The 16,260-nt window shown below is 36.2% G+C and overlaps 1 protein-coding gene across 2 annotated transcripts in view; it reads right to left on the bottom strand.

Moving 5' to 3' along the window:
- FSTL4 (follistatin like 4) overlaps positions 1 to 13,824 on the bottom strand; it is a 917,181-nt gene extending 903,357 nt beyond the window's left edge. For both annotated transcript variants that reach the window (XM_075859960.1, XM_075859961.1), the window contains exon 1: positions 13,552 to 13,824. The gene's annotated coding sequence lies outside the window, so the exon portion shown is untranslated. The remainder of the gene's footprint in view (positions 1 to 13,551) is intronic.
- Positions 13,825 to 16,260: the final 2,436 nt, after the last annotated feature.

Raw genomic sequence — 16,260 nt, 5'->3', positions numbered from 1 at the left:
CAATAACAATGCAAGAGAAAAGGGAGAAAATGCTAGTCTTCATTTTATCAATATAATCCCTTAATCCGCTATTTGCAGTGTGATGGAACCAATAGACATGAAAACTGCTGCCTGATCCTGCCAAAATGGACTAGATCAGGTGACAAAAGTGTATTGTCAATGCCTATGTGGTATCTGTGGAAAACTAGAGTTTTTAGAAATGAAATGTGATCTACAAAAGTGGAATCACCTCTAAAGTGTAATAGGTACAGTAGTTGCTAATTCTAAATCCTTATGAAATGCCGTCTCACAAAGTAAATCTGAAGATGAAGGGTTTCAGTCCTTAAAGCTAGCCATAGATGTAACCATAATCATTAACAATTGGATCTTTACTGATGAACATTAATATTAACCATCTGGTGTTCAAACAATCAAATTTTCATTGGTTGGATTATTATTATACCTGGAATAATTTTTTGGGGGCCATTCATGATGGCTATATGATACTTGCCATAGTATGAACAGTTTTCTACATGGAGAAATAATTTTCTTTGTTTCAGAAATGTCTGTCAAAGTATACTTATTTATCAGTGAGCTTCCAATAGTGAAACATATGAGCAGAGAAATCTAACAATCTATGGCCAGATTAGCATATCAGTGATTTCATATTTTGTATCTATATTTAATGGTTGATGCTTGGTGAGATGTTAACCATGTAGCTCTAAGGCCCTGTTCACACTGAGATTTTTGCCGTGGTTTTTGCCGCAGAAACCGTGGCAAAAACCGCGGCAAAAAACGGCCGAAATCGCCTCCTATTGATTTCAATGGGAGGTGGAGGCGTGTTTTTTCCCGTGAGCAAAATAAAACACTCGCGGAAAAAAGACGTGACATGCCCTATCTTGAGGCGTTTTCCGCCTCAAAAACCCCATTGAAATCAATGGGAGACAGAAAAAAAACGTGTTTTTTGACGCGTCTTTTTTTGCCGTGATTTTTTCAACAAAAAAACGCTCACAGCTATTCCCTGTGTCTGTTGAAGAAATAGCTAAAAAAAAACCTCAAACAACGCGGCAAATAAACGCGTAAAAAAAGTGTGGTGAAAGCCACTTAAAAAAAAAACAGAGCTGATTTTTCCAGGCAGAATTTTCTGCCAGCAAAAAACTCAGTGTGAACAGGGCCTAACAGTTAAGTATATTCACTTTCAACATGTTTAATTACATGTCCCCTAGAATATACAAATATGTCTGTGTTTTTGTATTTTTTCACGTTTAATTTAAATATAAATTTATTTGATTTAAACTTAAACAAATAAAATCTAAATGCTACAAGAAAGGAGGTCATTATGTCAAAAATGAAAAGTATAAGAACCATTGTGATGCAGAAACACTGTCCAACATAAATGCTACAAGCACAGTATGAGAAGAATGAAAAGTATAAGAACCCTTGTGGCGTAATACAATGTCCAACATAAATGCTACAAGCACAGTATGAGAAGAATGAAAAGTATAAGAACCCTTGTGGCGTAATACAATGTCCAACATAAATGCTACAAGCACAGTATGAGAAGAATGAAAAGTATAAGAACCCTTGTGAAGTAATGCAATGTCCAATATAAATGCTACAAGCACAGTATGAGAAGAATGAAAAGTATAAGAACCCTTGTGGCGTAATACAATGTCCAACATAAATGCTACAAGCACAGTATGAGAAGAATGAAAAGTATAAGAACCCTTGTGAAGTAATGCAATGTCCAATATAAGGCTATGTTCACACGGAGTATTTTGGGGGAGGAATATCTGCCTCAAAGCTCCAAACGGAATTTTGAGGCAGATATTCCTCCCCCAAAATACTCCGCGTGAATAGCAATGATCGCGCCGTTTTTCACCCGCGGCCATTGAGCGCCGCGGGCAGAAAACACGCTTTCTCCTGCCTCCCATTGAAGTCAATGGGAGGTCGGAGGCGGAAGCGCCCGAAGATAGGGCATGTCGCTTCTTTTTCCCGCGAGGCAGTTTTACTGCTCGCGGGAAAAAGACGCTGACGCCTCCCATTGAAATCAATGGGAGGCGTTCTCGGGCCGTTTCTGCCGAGTTTTGCGACGCGGTTTCCGCGTCAAAAAACTCGGCAAAAGACCCCGTGTGAACATAGCCTAAATGCTACAAGCACAGTATGAGAAGAATGAAAAGTATAAGAACCCTTGTGGCGTAATACAATGTCCAACATAAATGCTACAAGCACAGTATGAGAAGAATGAAAAGTATAAGAACCCTTGTGACGTAATACAATGTCCAATATAAATGCTACTAGCACGGTATGAGAAGAATGAAAAGTATAAGAACTCTTGTGACGTAATACAATGTCCAATATAAATGCTACTAGCACAATATGAGGAGAATGAAAAGTATAAGAACCCTTGTGATGTAATACAATGTCCAATATAAATGCTACTAGCACAATATGAGGAGAATGAAAAGTATAAGAACCCTTGTGACGTAATACAATGTCCAATATAAATGCTACTAGCACTGTATGAGAAGAATGAAAAGTATAAGAACCCTTGTGACGTAATGCAATGTCCAATCTAAATGCTACTAGCACGGTATGAGAAGAATGAAAAGTATAATACCCTTGTGACGTAATACAATGTCCAATATAAATGCTACTAGCACAGTATGAGAAGAATGAAAAGTATAAGAACCCTTGTGGCGTAATACAATGTCCAACATAAATGCTACAAGCACAGTATGAGAAGAATGAAAAGTATAAGAACCCTTGTGAAGTAATGCAATGTCCAATATAAATGCTACAAGCACAGTATGAGAAGAATGAAAAGTATAAGAACCCTTGTGGCGTAATACAATGTCCAACATAAATGCTACAAGCACAGTATGAGAAGAATGAAAAGTATAAGAACCCTTGTGAAGTAATGCAATGTCCAATATAAATGCTACAAGCACAGTATGAGAAGAATGAAAAGTATAAGAACCCTTGTGGCGTAATACAATGTCCAACATAAATGCTACAAGCACAGTATGAGAAGAATGAAAAGTATAAGAACCCTTGTGAAGTAATGCAATGTCCAATATAAGGCTATGTTCACACGGAGTATTTTGGGGGAGGAATATCTGCCTCAAAGCTCCAAACTGAATTTTGAGGCAGATATTCCTCCCCCAAAATACTCCGCGTGAATAGCAATGATCGCGCCGTTTTTCGCCCGCGGCCATTGAGCGCCGCGGGCAGAAAACACGCTTTCTCCTGCCTCCCATTGAAGTCAATGGGAGGTCGGAGGCGGAAGCGCCCGAAGATAGGGCATGTCGCTTCTTTTTCCCGCGAGGCAGTTTTACTGCTCGCGGGAAAAAGACGCCGACGCCTCCCATTGAAATCAATGGGAGGCGTTCTCGGGCCGTTTCTGCCGAGTTTTGCGACGCGGTTTCCGCGTCAAAAAACTCGGCAAAAGACCCCGTGTGAACATAGCCTAAATGCTACAAGCACAGTATGAGAAGAATGAAAAGTATAAGAACCCTTGTGGCGTAATACAATGTCCAACATAAATGCTACAAGCACAGTATGAGAAGAATGAAAAGTATAAGAACCCTTGTGACGTAATACAATGTCCAATATAAATGCTACTAGCACGGTATGAGAAGAATGAAAAGTATAAGAACTCTTGTGACGTAATACAATGTCCAATATAAATGCTACTAGCACAATATGAGGAGAATGAAAAGTATAAGAACCCTTGTGATGTAATACAATGTCCAATATAAATGCTACTAGCACAATATGAGGAGAATGAAAAGTATAAGAACCCTTGTGACGTAATACAATGTCCAATATAAATGCTACTAGCACTGTATGAGAAGAATGAAAAGTATAAGAACCCTTGTGACGTAATGCAATGTCCAATCTAAATGCTACTAGCACGGTATGAGAAGAATGAAAAGTATAATACCCTTGTGACGTAATACAATGTCCAATATAAATGCTACTAGCACAGTATGAGAAGAATGAAAAGTATAAGAACCCTTGTGGCGTAATACAATGTCCAACATAAATGCTACAAGCACAGTATGAGAAGAGTGAAAAGTATAAGAACCCTTGTGAAGTAATGCAATGTCCAATATAAATGCTACAAGCACAGTATGAGAAGAATGAAAAGTATAAGAACCCTTGTGGCGTAATACAATGTCCAACATAAATGCTACAAGCACAGTATGAGAAGAATGAAAAGTATAAGAACCCTTGTGACGTAATACAATGTCCAATATAAATGCTACTAGCACGGTATGAGAAGAATGAAAAGTATAAGAACTCTTGTGACGTAATACAATGTCCAATATAAATGCTACTAGCACAATATGAGGAGAATGAAAAGTATAAGAACCCTTGTGACGTAATACAATGTCCAATATAAATGCTACTAGCACTGTATGAGAAGAATGAAAAGTATAAGAACCCTTGTGACGTAATGCAATGTCCAATCTAAATGCTACTAGCACGGTATGAGAAGAATGAAAAGTATAATACCCTTGTGACGTAATACAATGTCCAATATAAATGCTACTAGCACAATATGAGGAGAATGAAAAGTATAAGAACCCTTGTGACGTAATACAATGTCCAATATAAATGCTACTAGCACTGTATGAGAAGAATGAAAAGTATAAGAACCCTTGTGGCGTAATACAATGTCCAATATAAATGCAACAAGCACAGCATGAGGAGAATGAAAAGTATAAGAACCCTTGTGACGTAATACAATGTCCAATATAAATGCTACAAGCACAGTATGAGAAGAATGAAAAGTATAAGAACCCTTGTGACATAATACAATGTCCAACATAAATGCTACAAGCACAGTATGAGAAGAATGAAAAGTATAAGAACCCTTGTGACGTAATGTAATGTCCAATATAAATGCTACTAGCACGGTATGAGAAGAATGAAAAGTATAAGAACCCTTGTGATGTAATACAATGTCCAATATAAATGCTACAAGCACAGTATGAGAAAAATGAAACGTATAAGAACCCTTGTGACGTAATGCAATGTCCAATATAAATGCTACAAGCACGGTATGAGAAGAATGAAAAGTATAAGAAACCTTGTGACGTAATGCAATGTCCAATATAAATGCTACTAGCACGGTATGAGAAGAATGAAAAGTATAATACCCTTGTGACGTAATACAATGTCAAACATAAATGCTACTAGCACGGTATGAGAAGAATGAAACGTATAATACCCTTGTGACGTAATGCAATGTCCAATATAAATGCTACTAGCACAGTATGTGAAGAATGAAAAGTATAAGAACCCTTGTGACGTAATACAATGTCCAATATAAATGCTACAAGCACAGCATGAGGAGAATGAAAAGTATAAGAACCCTTGTGACGTAATACAAGGTCCAATATAAATGCTACAAGCACAGTATGAGAAGAATGAAAAGTAAAAGAACCCTTGTGACGTAATATAATGTCCAATATAAATGCTACTAGCACAGTATGTGAAGAATGAAAAGTATAAGAACCCTTGTGACGTAATACAATGTCCAATATAAATGCTACTGGCACGGTATGAGAAGAATGAAAAGTATAAGAACCCTTGTGGAGTAATACAATGTCCAACATAAATGCTACAAGCACAGTATGAGAAGGATGAAAAGTATAAGAACCCTTGTGACGTAATACAATGTCCAACATAAATGCTACAAGCACAGTATGAGAAGAATGAAAAGTATAAGAACCCTTGTGACGTAATGTAATTTCCAATATAAATGCTACTAGCACGGTATGAGAAGAATGAGAAGTATAAGAACCCTTGTGATGTAATACAATGTCCAATATAAATGCTACAAGCATAGTATGAGAAAAATGAAACGTATAAGAACCCTTGTGACGTAATGCAATGTCCAATATAAATGCTACAAGCACGGTATGAGAAGAATGAAAAGTATAAGAAACCTTGTGACGTAATGCAATGTCCAATATAAATGCTACTAGCACGGTATGAGAAGAATGAAAAGTATAATACCCTTGTGACGTAATACAATGTCAAACATAAATGCTACTAGCACGGTATGAGAAGAATGAAACGTATAGTACCCTTGTGACGTAATGCAATGTCCAATATAAATGCTACTAGCATGGTATGAGAAGAATGAAAAGTATAAGAACCCTTGTGGCGTAATATAATGTCCAATATAAATGCTACAAGCACAGTATGAGAAGAATGAAAAGTATAAGAACCCTTGTGACGTAATACAAGGTCCAATATAAATGCTACAAGCACAGTATGAGAAGAATGAAAAGTATAAGAACCCTTGTGACGTAATACAAGGTCCAATATAAATGCTACTGGCACGGTATGAGAAGAATGAAAAGTATAAGAACCCTTGTGACGTAATACAATGTCCAATATAAATGCTACAAGCACAGTATGAGAAGAATGAAAAGTATAAGAACCCTTGTGGCGTAATACAATGTCCAATATAAATGCTACAAGCACAGTATGAGGAGAATGAAAAGTATAAGAACCCTTGTGACGTAATACAATGTCCAATATAAATGCTACTAGCACTGTATGAGAAGAATGAAAAGTATAAGAACCCTTGTGACGTAATATAATGTCCAATATAAATGCTACTGGCACGGTATGAGAAGAATGAAAAGTATAATAACCCTAGTGGCGTAATACAATGTCCAATATAAATGCTACAAGCACAGTATGAGAAGAATGAAGAGTATAAGAACCCTTGTGACGTAATACAATGTCCAATATAAATGCTACAAGCACAGTATGAGAAGAATGAAGAGTATAAGAACCCTTGTGGCGTAATACAATGTCCAATATAAATGCTAAAAGCACAGTATGAGAAGAATGAAAAGTATAAGAAACCTTGTGACGTATTACAATGTCCAATATAAATGCTAAAAGCACAGTATGAGAAGAATGAAACGTATAAGAACCCTTGTGGTGTAATACAATGTCCAATATAAATGCTACAAGCACGGTATGAGAAGAATGAAAAGTATAAGAACCCTTGTGACGTAATACAATGTCCAATATAAATGCTACTAGCACATTATGAGAAGAATGAAAAGTATAAGAACCCTTGTGACGTAATACAATGTCAAATATAAATGCTACTAGCACAGTATGTGAAGAATGAAAAGTATAAGAATCCTTATGATGTAATACAATGTCCAATATAAATGCTACAAGCACGGTATGAGAAGAATGAGAAGTATAAGAACCCTTGTGATGTAATACAATGTCCAATATAAATGCTACAAGCACAGTATGAGTAGAATGAAAAGTATAAGAACCCTTGTGGCGTAATACAATGTCCAATATAAATGCTACAAGCACAGTATGTGAAGAATGAAAAGTATAAGAACCCTTGTGGCGTAATACAATGCCCAATATAAATGCTACTAGCACGGTATGAGAAGAATGAAAAGTATAAGAACCCTTGTGATGTAATACAATGTCCAATATAAATGCTACTAGCACAGTATGTGAAGAATGAAAAGTATAAGAACCCTTGTGACGTAATACAATGTCCAATTTAAATGCTACAAGCACGGTATGAGAAGAATGAAAAGTATAAGAACCCTTGTGATGTAATACAATGTCCAATATAAATGCTACTAGCACAGTATGTGAAGAATGAAAAGTATAAGAACCCTTGTGACGTAATACAATGTCAAATATAAATGCTACTAGCACAATATGAGGAGAATGAAAAGTATAAGAACCCTTGTGACGTAATACAATGTCCAATATAAATGCTACTAGCACGGTATGAGAAGAATGAAAAGTATAAGAACCCTTGTGATGTAATACAATGTCCAATATAAATGCTACTAGCACAGTATGTGAAGAATGAAAAGTATAAGAACCCTTGTGACGTAATACAATGTCCAATTTAAATGCTACAAGCACGGTATGAGAAGAATGAAAAGTATAAGAACCCTTGTGATGTAATACAATGTCCAATATAAATGCTACTAGCACAGTATGTGAAGAATGAAAAGTATAAGAACCCTTGTGACGTAATACAATGTCAAATATAAATGCTACTAGCACAATATGAGGAGAATGAAAAGTATAAGAACCCTTGTGACGTAATACAATGTCCAATATAAATGCTACAAGCACAGCATGAGAAGAATGAAAAGTATAAGAACCCTTGTGACGTAATACAATGTCCAATTTAAATGCTACAAGCACAGCATGAGGAGAATGAAAAGTATAAGAACCCTTGTGACGTAATACAATGTCAAATATAAATGCTACAAGCACGGTATGTGAAGAATGAAAAGTATAATACCCTTGTGACGTAATACAATGTCAATATAAATGCTACTAGCACGGTATGTGAAGAATGAAAAGTATAAGAACCCTTGTGATGTAATTCACTATTTAAAATAAATGCTGCTAGCAGGGAGGTCACTATTGGAAGAATGAAAGAAGAAGAACCTTTGTGACGTAATAAACTATTGAACATAAATGCTACAAGCACAGAGGTCACTATTGGAAGAATGAAAAGTATAAGAACCCTTGTGACGTAATACACTGTTCCATATGCAATGTTGACTTTTCTAACATGTCTGTAAGGCTTTGTTCATATGTGTATTGTTGGTTTACGTCCAAAATACCAGAACCCCAACAGAAACCTGATGCACCCCATGAAAGTCAAAAGGGATCATTCATAATTCGCTGGTATTCATTCAAAACAGATCTGTCATTTCTCTTATAACTTCATTATAATCGGAAGCCATGAGGCTAATATGGACAGTGCTGTCTGATAGATGAGATTGGTGAATATATTGCAGAAAAATGAAATCAAACTCTTATATAGAATTTATTTTCTGATAAAAGCATATAATATTATGGCAAGTCCAGAATTTCACTATTAGGGTATGTTCACACGGCTTAGCAAAATACGTCTGAAATTACGGAGCTGTTTTCAGGCGAAAACAGCTCCTGATTTTCAGATGTTTTTATAGCAATTCGCGTTTTTCGCTGCATATTTTACAGATGTTATTGGAGCTTTTTATGAATGGAGTCATTGAAAAACATCTCCAAAAATGTCATGCACTTCTTTTTCGCGGGCGTCTTTTTATGCGCCGTCTTTTGACAGCGACGCGTAAAATAACACCTCGTGGGAACAGAACATCGTAAAACCCATTGAAAGCAATGGGCAGATGTTTGTAGGCGTAATGGAGCCGTTTTTTCAGGCGTAATTCGAGGCGTAAAATGCCCGAATTACGTCTGAAAACAGTGCGTGTGAACATACCCTTAGGGACTGTGCGGCAAGTCCAGCATTTCACTATTAGAGACTGTGTTTATGTTATATAAAGTTTATCTATACTGACTTGTTGATTTCTGTATATTTACTATACCCTTTTTAGATTATTAATACTAGACCGAATCATAAATGAGAGCAGCAAATTAGGATAATTCCCACTTTTGAAGTTTAACCTTCAAGAATTCACTTACATAGTCACATAAAGAACTACATATACTGTATGAGATAACCAGCTCTGACACTATTGCTGACCTTGTAGATCACATTTCCTTTGACAAAATGACCTCTACCCATAGGTGTGTACAGAATACACGAAGAATACAGCGCCTTGGACCTATTAGAGCATCCTAGTACATTTTTTGCATCCTTAGTATTTATGACTTATATATAATTATTTACCAGACAGGTAGTTTATTAGCAAAATATTAACCCATTATTGTCTAAATAATAAAGGCAATATTTCTTTAAAGATGTAGTACACAAAGATTGTGTGCTAACACATGTTGGTTGTTTCATGAATATGACAGTCTTTTCATGAAGACACATGGAAGCTCTGCATTCCTCCCTGTCATTCTCTTGTTTAATTAGAGCTGTTATCCATTTATTTTTCTTTCTATTTGACAGCTGTACGCTGCTGTTCCGTTTCTAGTTTTTGTAAAGTGAATATGCTTATTTAACACTACAGAGCACTGATCCCTTGAAGTGTGACAGTAGAAGAAACGCTAAAACTATTTCAGTCCTGTATCTGCCTTTGATGAACTTTTTTACGTTCCATTTGTGGCAACATAAGCTGCACAGGAGTAAAAAGCTAGAATCACACTTGAGGCGACACCTAGAGGTCACTTTGATAATGCAGGCTAAATGAGATTGCCATCAGCACCTTGGACAGTACCAATATACCAAACTACAGTTCTCCTGATTCAGGTATGTTAAATGTACACTGTAATGTGTTGATATAGGGGGTTAACATAATTTAATGACTGGTGTATACAGTAAGTGCACTAGACTGCAGAATCATTCTCCTTGTAAGTGTTAATGATACAATTACATTTAGAGCATCATCTTGTGCACAGGTAAATGCAGGTGCTATGAAACAACCAGATATTTAATACATCTGTTTCTAAGGCCAGGTTATAATTTGCTTGTCTGATGTACATCAGTGAAAGAACATCTGAGCTGTACTATTCATCTGACACTCTCCCTTGATAATCCCACTCTTGGGCTGTTAACTTGTTTATTTACTGAAATGCTTCATTGCTAATATGTGACATCAAAGGTAAGTAAGAGATCAATGCTGATCAATGCATTTGACCAGCCATCATGTGCTATTTTATTAAACTGCAGAATAAGGCTTTTGGGTAAATTACTTTAAAACAGAGAGACTGGGGGATGGGGTGCAGCATAGATTACTGAAAAAAAAACTTTGCCTTGTGTTGACCTTCCCTAATGTTGGGGGATATTTTTGCAATACTTGATGGTAGTTTTTACGTGAAAATTAAGAAGGTTCAAGAAGTATTTACCCTCAGTTAGTTTATATTATATAAATGTCTGATTAAACAGTATATAAAATAAAACATAATGTAACTAATTGGCAGAAAGTTTTAGCAAAAATTGTATTTTAACAGCCATAATGGCAGTGCATGGGCATTATGTATGGAAAGTGGATTGTGAAGTGTCTAGATATGGAATTCCCACTAATAATTGAGTCCTGAGATCTCAATATACTCATTATTTTGAAAACAGACATGATTAGAAGATTAAAATGAGTATATTCACACTTATCAATAAATTGAGGCTTTCTATACTGTATACTCTGTACACATGACATACTACAGTATATACTCTGTACACATGCCATACTACAGGTTATACTCTATGCACATAAAAACTACAGTATATACTCTGCACATGACATACTACAGTATATACTCTGTACCCATGACATACTACAGTATATACTCTATGCACATTAAATACTATAGTATATACTCTATACATATGACATACTACAGTATATTCTCTGTACACATGACATATTACAGTATATACTCTGTACACATGATATACTACAGTATAAAATCTGTAATCATGACCTACTACAGGTTATACTCTATGCACATAAAACACTATAGCATATACTCTGTACACATGACATACTACAGTATATACTCTATGCACATGCCATACTACAGTATATACTCTGTACACATGATATACTACAGTATGTACCCTGTACACATGACATACTACAGTATATACTCTATGCACATGACATACTACAGTATATACTATGTACACATGACATATTACAGTATATACTCTATGCACATGAAATACTATAATATATGCTCTATACACATGACATACTACAGTATATACTCTGTACACATGACATATTACAGTATATACTCTATGCACATGAAATACTATAATATATGCTCTATACACATGACATACTACAGTATATACTCTGTACACATGACATATTACAGTATATACACTTTGCACATGAAATACTATAGTATATACTCTGTACACATGATATACTACAGTATATACTCTATACACATGACATACTACAGTATATTCTCTACACACATGAAATTCTATAGTATATACTCTGTATACATGGCATACTACAGTATATACTCTGTACACATGACATACTACAGTATATACTATGTACACATGACATACTACAGTATATACTCTATGCACATGAAATTCTATAGCATATACTCTGTACACATGACATATTACAGTATATACTCTATGCACATTACATACTACAGTATATACTCTATGCACATGAAATTCTATAGCATATACTCTGTACACATGACATATTACAGTATATACTCTATGCACATGATATACTACAGTATATACCCTGTACACATGGCATACTACAGTATATACTATGTACACATGACATACTACAGTATATAATCTATGCACTTGAAACTACAGTTTATACTCTATGCACATGAAATACTATAGTATATACTCTAGGCACATAACACACTACAGTATATACTTTGTACACATGATATACTACAGTATGTACCCTGTACACATGACATACTACTGTATATACTCTATGCACATGACATACTATAGTATGTACTCTTTGCACATAACATACTAAGGTATATACTCTATGTACATGACATACTACAGTATATAATCTGTACACATGACGTACTATAGTATATACTCTGTACATATGACATACTATAGTATATACTCTGTACATATGACATCCTACAGTATATACACTATGCACATGATATACTACAGTATATACTCTTTGCACATGACATACTGCAGTATATACTCTGTAGACATGAAAACTACAGTATATACCCTATGCACATGACTTACTACAGTTTATACTCTATTCATATGACAGACTACAGTATATACTCTATGCACCTGACAGACTACAGTATATACTCTGTACACGTTACATACTACAGTATATACTCTATGCACATACTGCTATCATTAAATATTTTATCCCCCTACGGGCTCTGTCACAAGCCTCTTTCTAACTGTATTTCATCATGCTAATGTTGAAGATAGTTATGTCTTCCGAACCTCTACTTCTTCATAAATGCAAGATTTGCATACCCATTGAGAAAAGCATTGCACTAATATGTAGATGTGCAGCATTTCTTTAACTACAGTACTTTGCAATAAATTTGAAAAGACTTAGCTCCCTGTAGGCTCTCTGTCCTAACTTAGAATAGAGGTGACTATAATCTCATTTTTTAAGATGAAAACTGCCAGGATCAATAGCTTTACATGTAGCCTGCATAGAAAGGCACTTGGAACCTGAAGCAAACTAGAGAGGCTCAATGCTATCAGCAGCCACATAAGGCATTCAGCTGGACGCTGCAGATTCTTTCATTGTGGTCCAGTGAGAAAGACAGCTGGAGATCTCATTCATTTACTCTCAGCCCACTAATGAAGGAGCAAAGTGGCATTGCCAGGGAGCCTGTGAGCAAACATCCTCATCATATCCCTTACCCTGCATTTCACAGCAGCTCTAGCAGAGGCTCACCCTGTGCCTTGCAATTGCTGACTTTAAGATTTTCTCCATCTCATATACAGTACATGCATTTTGCCTGCAAGGTATAATATTCTCTACCAATAATGACAAGATTAGAGCTGTGTACAGCGGCAAATATAGCACTTTAGCAGTAGAACACCCTTTCTTCCTATGCAAGATATAGAAATATTCAGAATGCACTTACCTGTGCTGTACCACAGAGGACCAGGGGAAATGCAAGAGTGAAAGATGGTAAAGCCTCTGCAGGGAGAACTATTTACTTTGTTGGAAATACAATCTCCTGGGAAAAGAAGGAAAATCTGCCGAATGTGGGTTATTTATTTATTTATCTCACAGCTGATAAGAAGCAGAGTGTGCCAAGAAGAAGGAATCTTAGTAGAGGGCTCAGTCACAATCCAAAGCATAAGAGCTCTAAGTGCTGCTTGCTGTTGCCTGCCCTATTTCTGCTGTCAGGATCTAAGCTCCTTCACGTCACAGTGAGATCTGCATATTCCACCCAATAGCTGATACCTGTGTGTTCAATGCAGGATGAGTACAAGGAGGCTGCTGGCTCTAGTGAGCAGATGACTGCATGTAGTAGAGTACCAAGCGACCAATGCTGTATAGTGTCAGGTTCAATGACATTTTATTATTCGTAAGGCAATCCTTAAAAGATACAGTGCTAGAATTGTTCCTGGTCTATCATATTCAGACATTATAGCTAATATATATATACATATATATATATATATATATATATATATATATATGTGTATGTATAGTGATCCTGATTCTTCGGTTGTGTATCAAAAGTCTCATTTATCATTGTCTGTTATGCTTGATTATTATTATTATTATTATTATTATTATTATTATTATTAGTATTATTATTATTATTATTGTTATTTAATAAACAATAAGTGGTGCATTATAAATACCTTCCTTTTGCAGGTAAACATTATCAAGTGCTACAAAATGTTAATTTGACTTCAGTCACATTAAAGTGAAGCTTTGATTAGGGGTCACTGCTTGCTCCACTTTTAGGGAATGCACATATAATTGATGAATGTAAAGTTATTATATCACAAGTATTCCCTATATAATTAGGGGGTTTCCAATAATAATTTCAAGGATTGCAAGAAAATTCTAATTCCTTTCAATATCACTAAGGCAAGCTGTTTATTTCTCAATTCTGCAGCCTGTATTCTGTTAATGTGGACTGCAGTGCATGTGAAAGGAATCTGAATTCCTGCATAGGTTAGTATTAGACACATTTTGCTTGTATAATTACAACAAATTTGGGAAATTTGCTTTTTATACCATTCCCCAATATAATTGTTTAAGGCCATGAAAGGCAAATAGTTCCAGCATGAATGATAAATCATTATGCTGGAACTAAATGTTTATGCTGCGGGGACTGATTACCTAATGTAATCCATAAGTAGCTCAAAAAGTCAAGCTTCGCTTTATGGTACATTTCAGTAAAAGTTTAATTCTACCCAGATTAGCTTAAAATTTATTTTAAGATTAAAATGGTTCAGGATAGTCGCATAATATATTTAATTTACCCCAGTTGCCAGGCCTGTGATATTTATTGTACTTATATACAATTTATGGAGTTATTGGACAAATTATTTCATAAAACACATCAAATTTTCCAAAGAAATGATATGGATATTTAAGCTGTACAGCTAATCAGAGTCTTCCATTAAACGCCTGCATCTTGAGAAGCAGGTGTGTCAGTTTCCTACGTGGAAAGATTATTGAAGAAGATGTTATTCAAGAACAAGCTCCTCAGATGAATCTTTTCACACAAAGGCTGTATTTTCTGCAAGAATGACGATTTGGAGACTCACACATTTCTTTACAAGTACAATGGCTGTTGCTGCAATCTCATGCACTTGGGCTACAATTAATCACTCTCCTTACAAAGGTACTTTTGTAGATCTGGTTTGAACCTGTGGATGACACCTTGGTCCGTTACCTGAACTATATGTTTCACTTGTAGGCTTTTTATATAGAACACGCTGGTACAGATTAATTATTGGGTCTGAGCCTAGAGTGTGTTGAAAAATGTGCCACAATTTGGCAAGTTTGGGTGCAATTCCGCGTTTCATTTTAGAATAAATGTTTGCACATCTCCAGAAAAATGGGCGGGGCTTAGTGGAAAAGTGTGCGTGACTTCGAATGTGTCAAAATGCGCCAAAGATCTGACACACAATTCTGTCACAAAATACGCCAAATAAATGGTGGTATAAGGAGGGGAAAAGTGTCTAGAAAATCTAGCTAGATGCCCCAAATTTATCATAAATCTGCCTGTCTGTGCCCTGGTAATCATTGGTTTCTGATGTTTACTCAAATGTTCTTTACATTTTCATGGTATCAAAGCATGTAGTCCTGCTGATGTCGGACCCCAGGATCTAAGGTGCGGGCACCCTTCTAAGTGGAATTCAGGTGCAAGTGTCTTCCATAATGGCATGTGTTCTTCACTCAGCACATTTTATTTGCAATCTCTACCCCTTTATGTTTAGGGCATGACCAGACCTGGCGTATTTCTTCCGCCACTGTCCGCAACAATGCCGCACATAATCTGCGTTGCAGGTTCTGTTGCGGCTCTGCCTAAAATGGGCATTAAATTGATGCGGACTAGCCGTTGCTTATTCAGGTGAAGAGTGCTTCCCTTCTCTCTATCAGTGTAGGATAGAGAGAAGGGGCAACCCTTTCCCTAGTAAAATTAAAAGAAATTCATAGTTACCCGGCCGTTGTCTTGGTGACGCGTCCCTCTTTCAACATCCAGCCCGACCTCCCTGGATGACGCGGCAGTCCATGTGACCGCTGCAGCCTGTGATTGGCTGCAGCCGTCACTTGGACTGAAACGTCATCCCGGGAGGCCGGACTGGAGGAAGAAGCAGGG

Source organism: Rhinoderma darwinii, chromosome 3 (assembly GCF_050947455.1).
Source record: "Rhinoderma darwinii isolate aRhiDar2 chromosome 3, aRhiDar2.hap1, whole genome shotgun sequence".
Taxonomy (NCBI): Eukaryota; Metazoa; Chordata; class Amphibia; order Anura; family Rhinodermatidae; genus Rhinoderma; species Rhinoderma darwinii.
The sequence above is the reverse complement of the archived record's forward strand: the minus strand, read 5'-3'. Positions and strand labels throughout refer to the sequence as shown.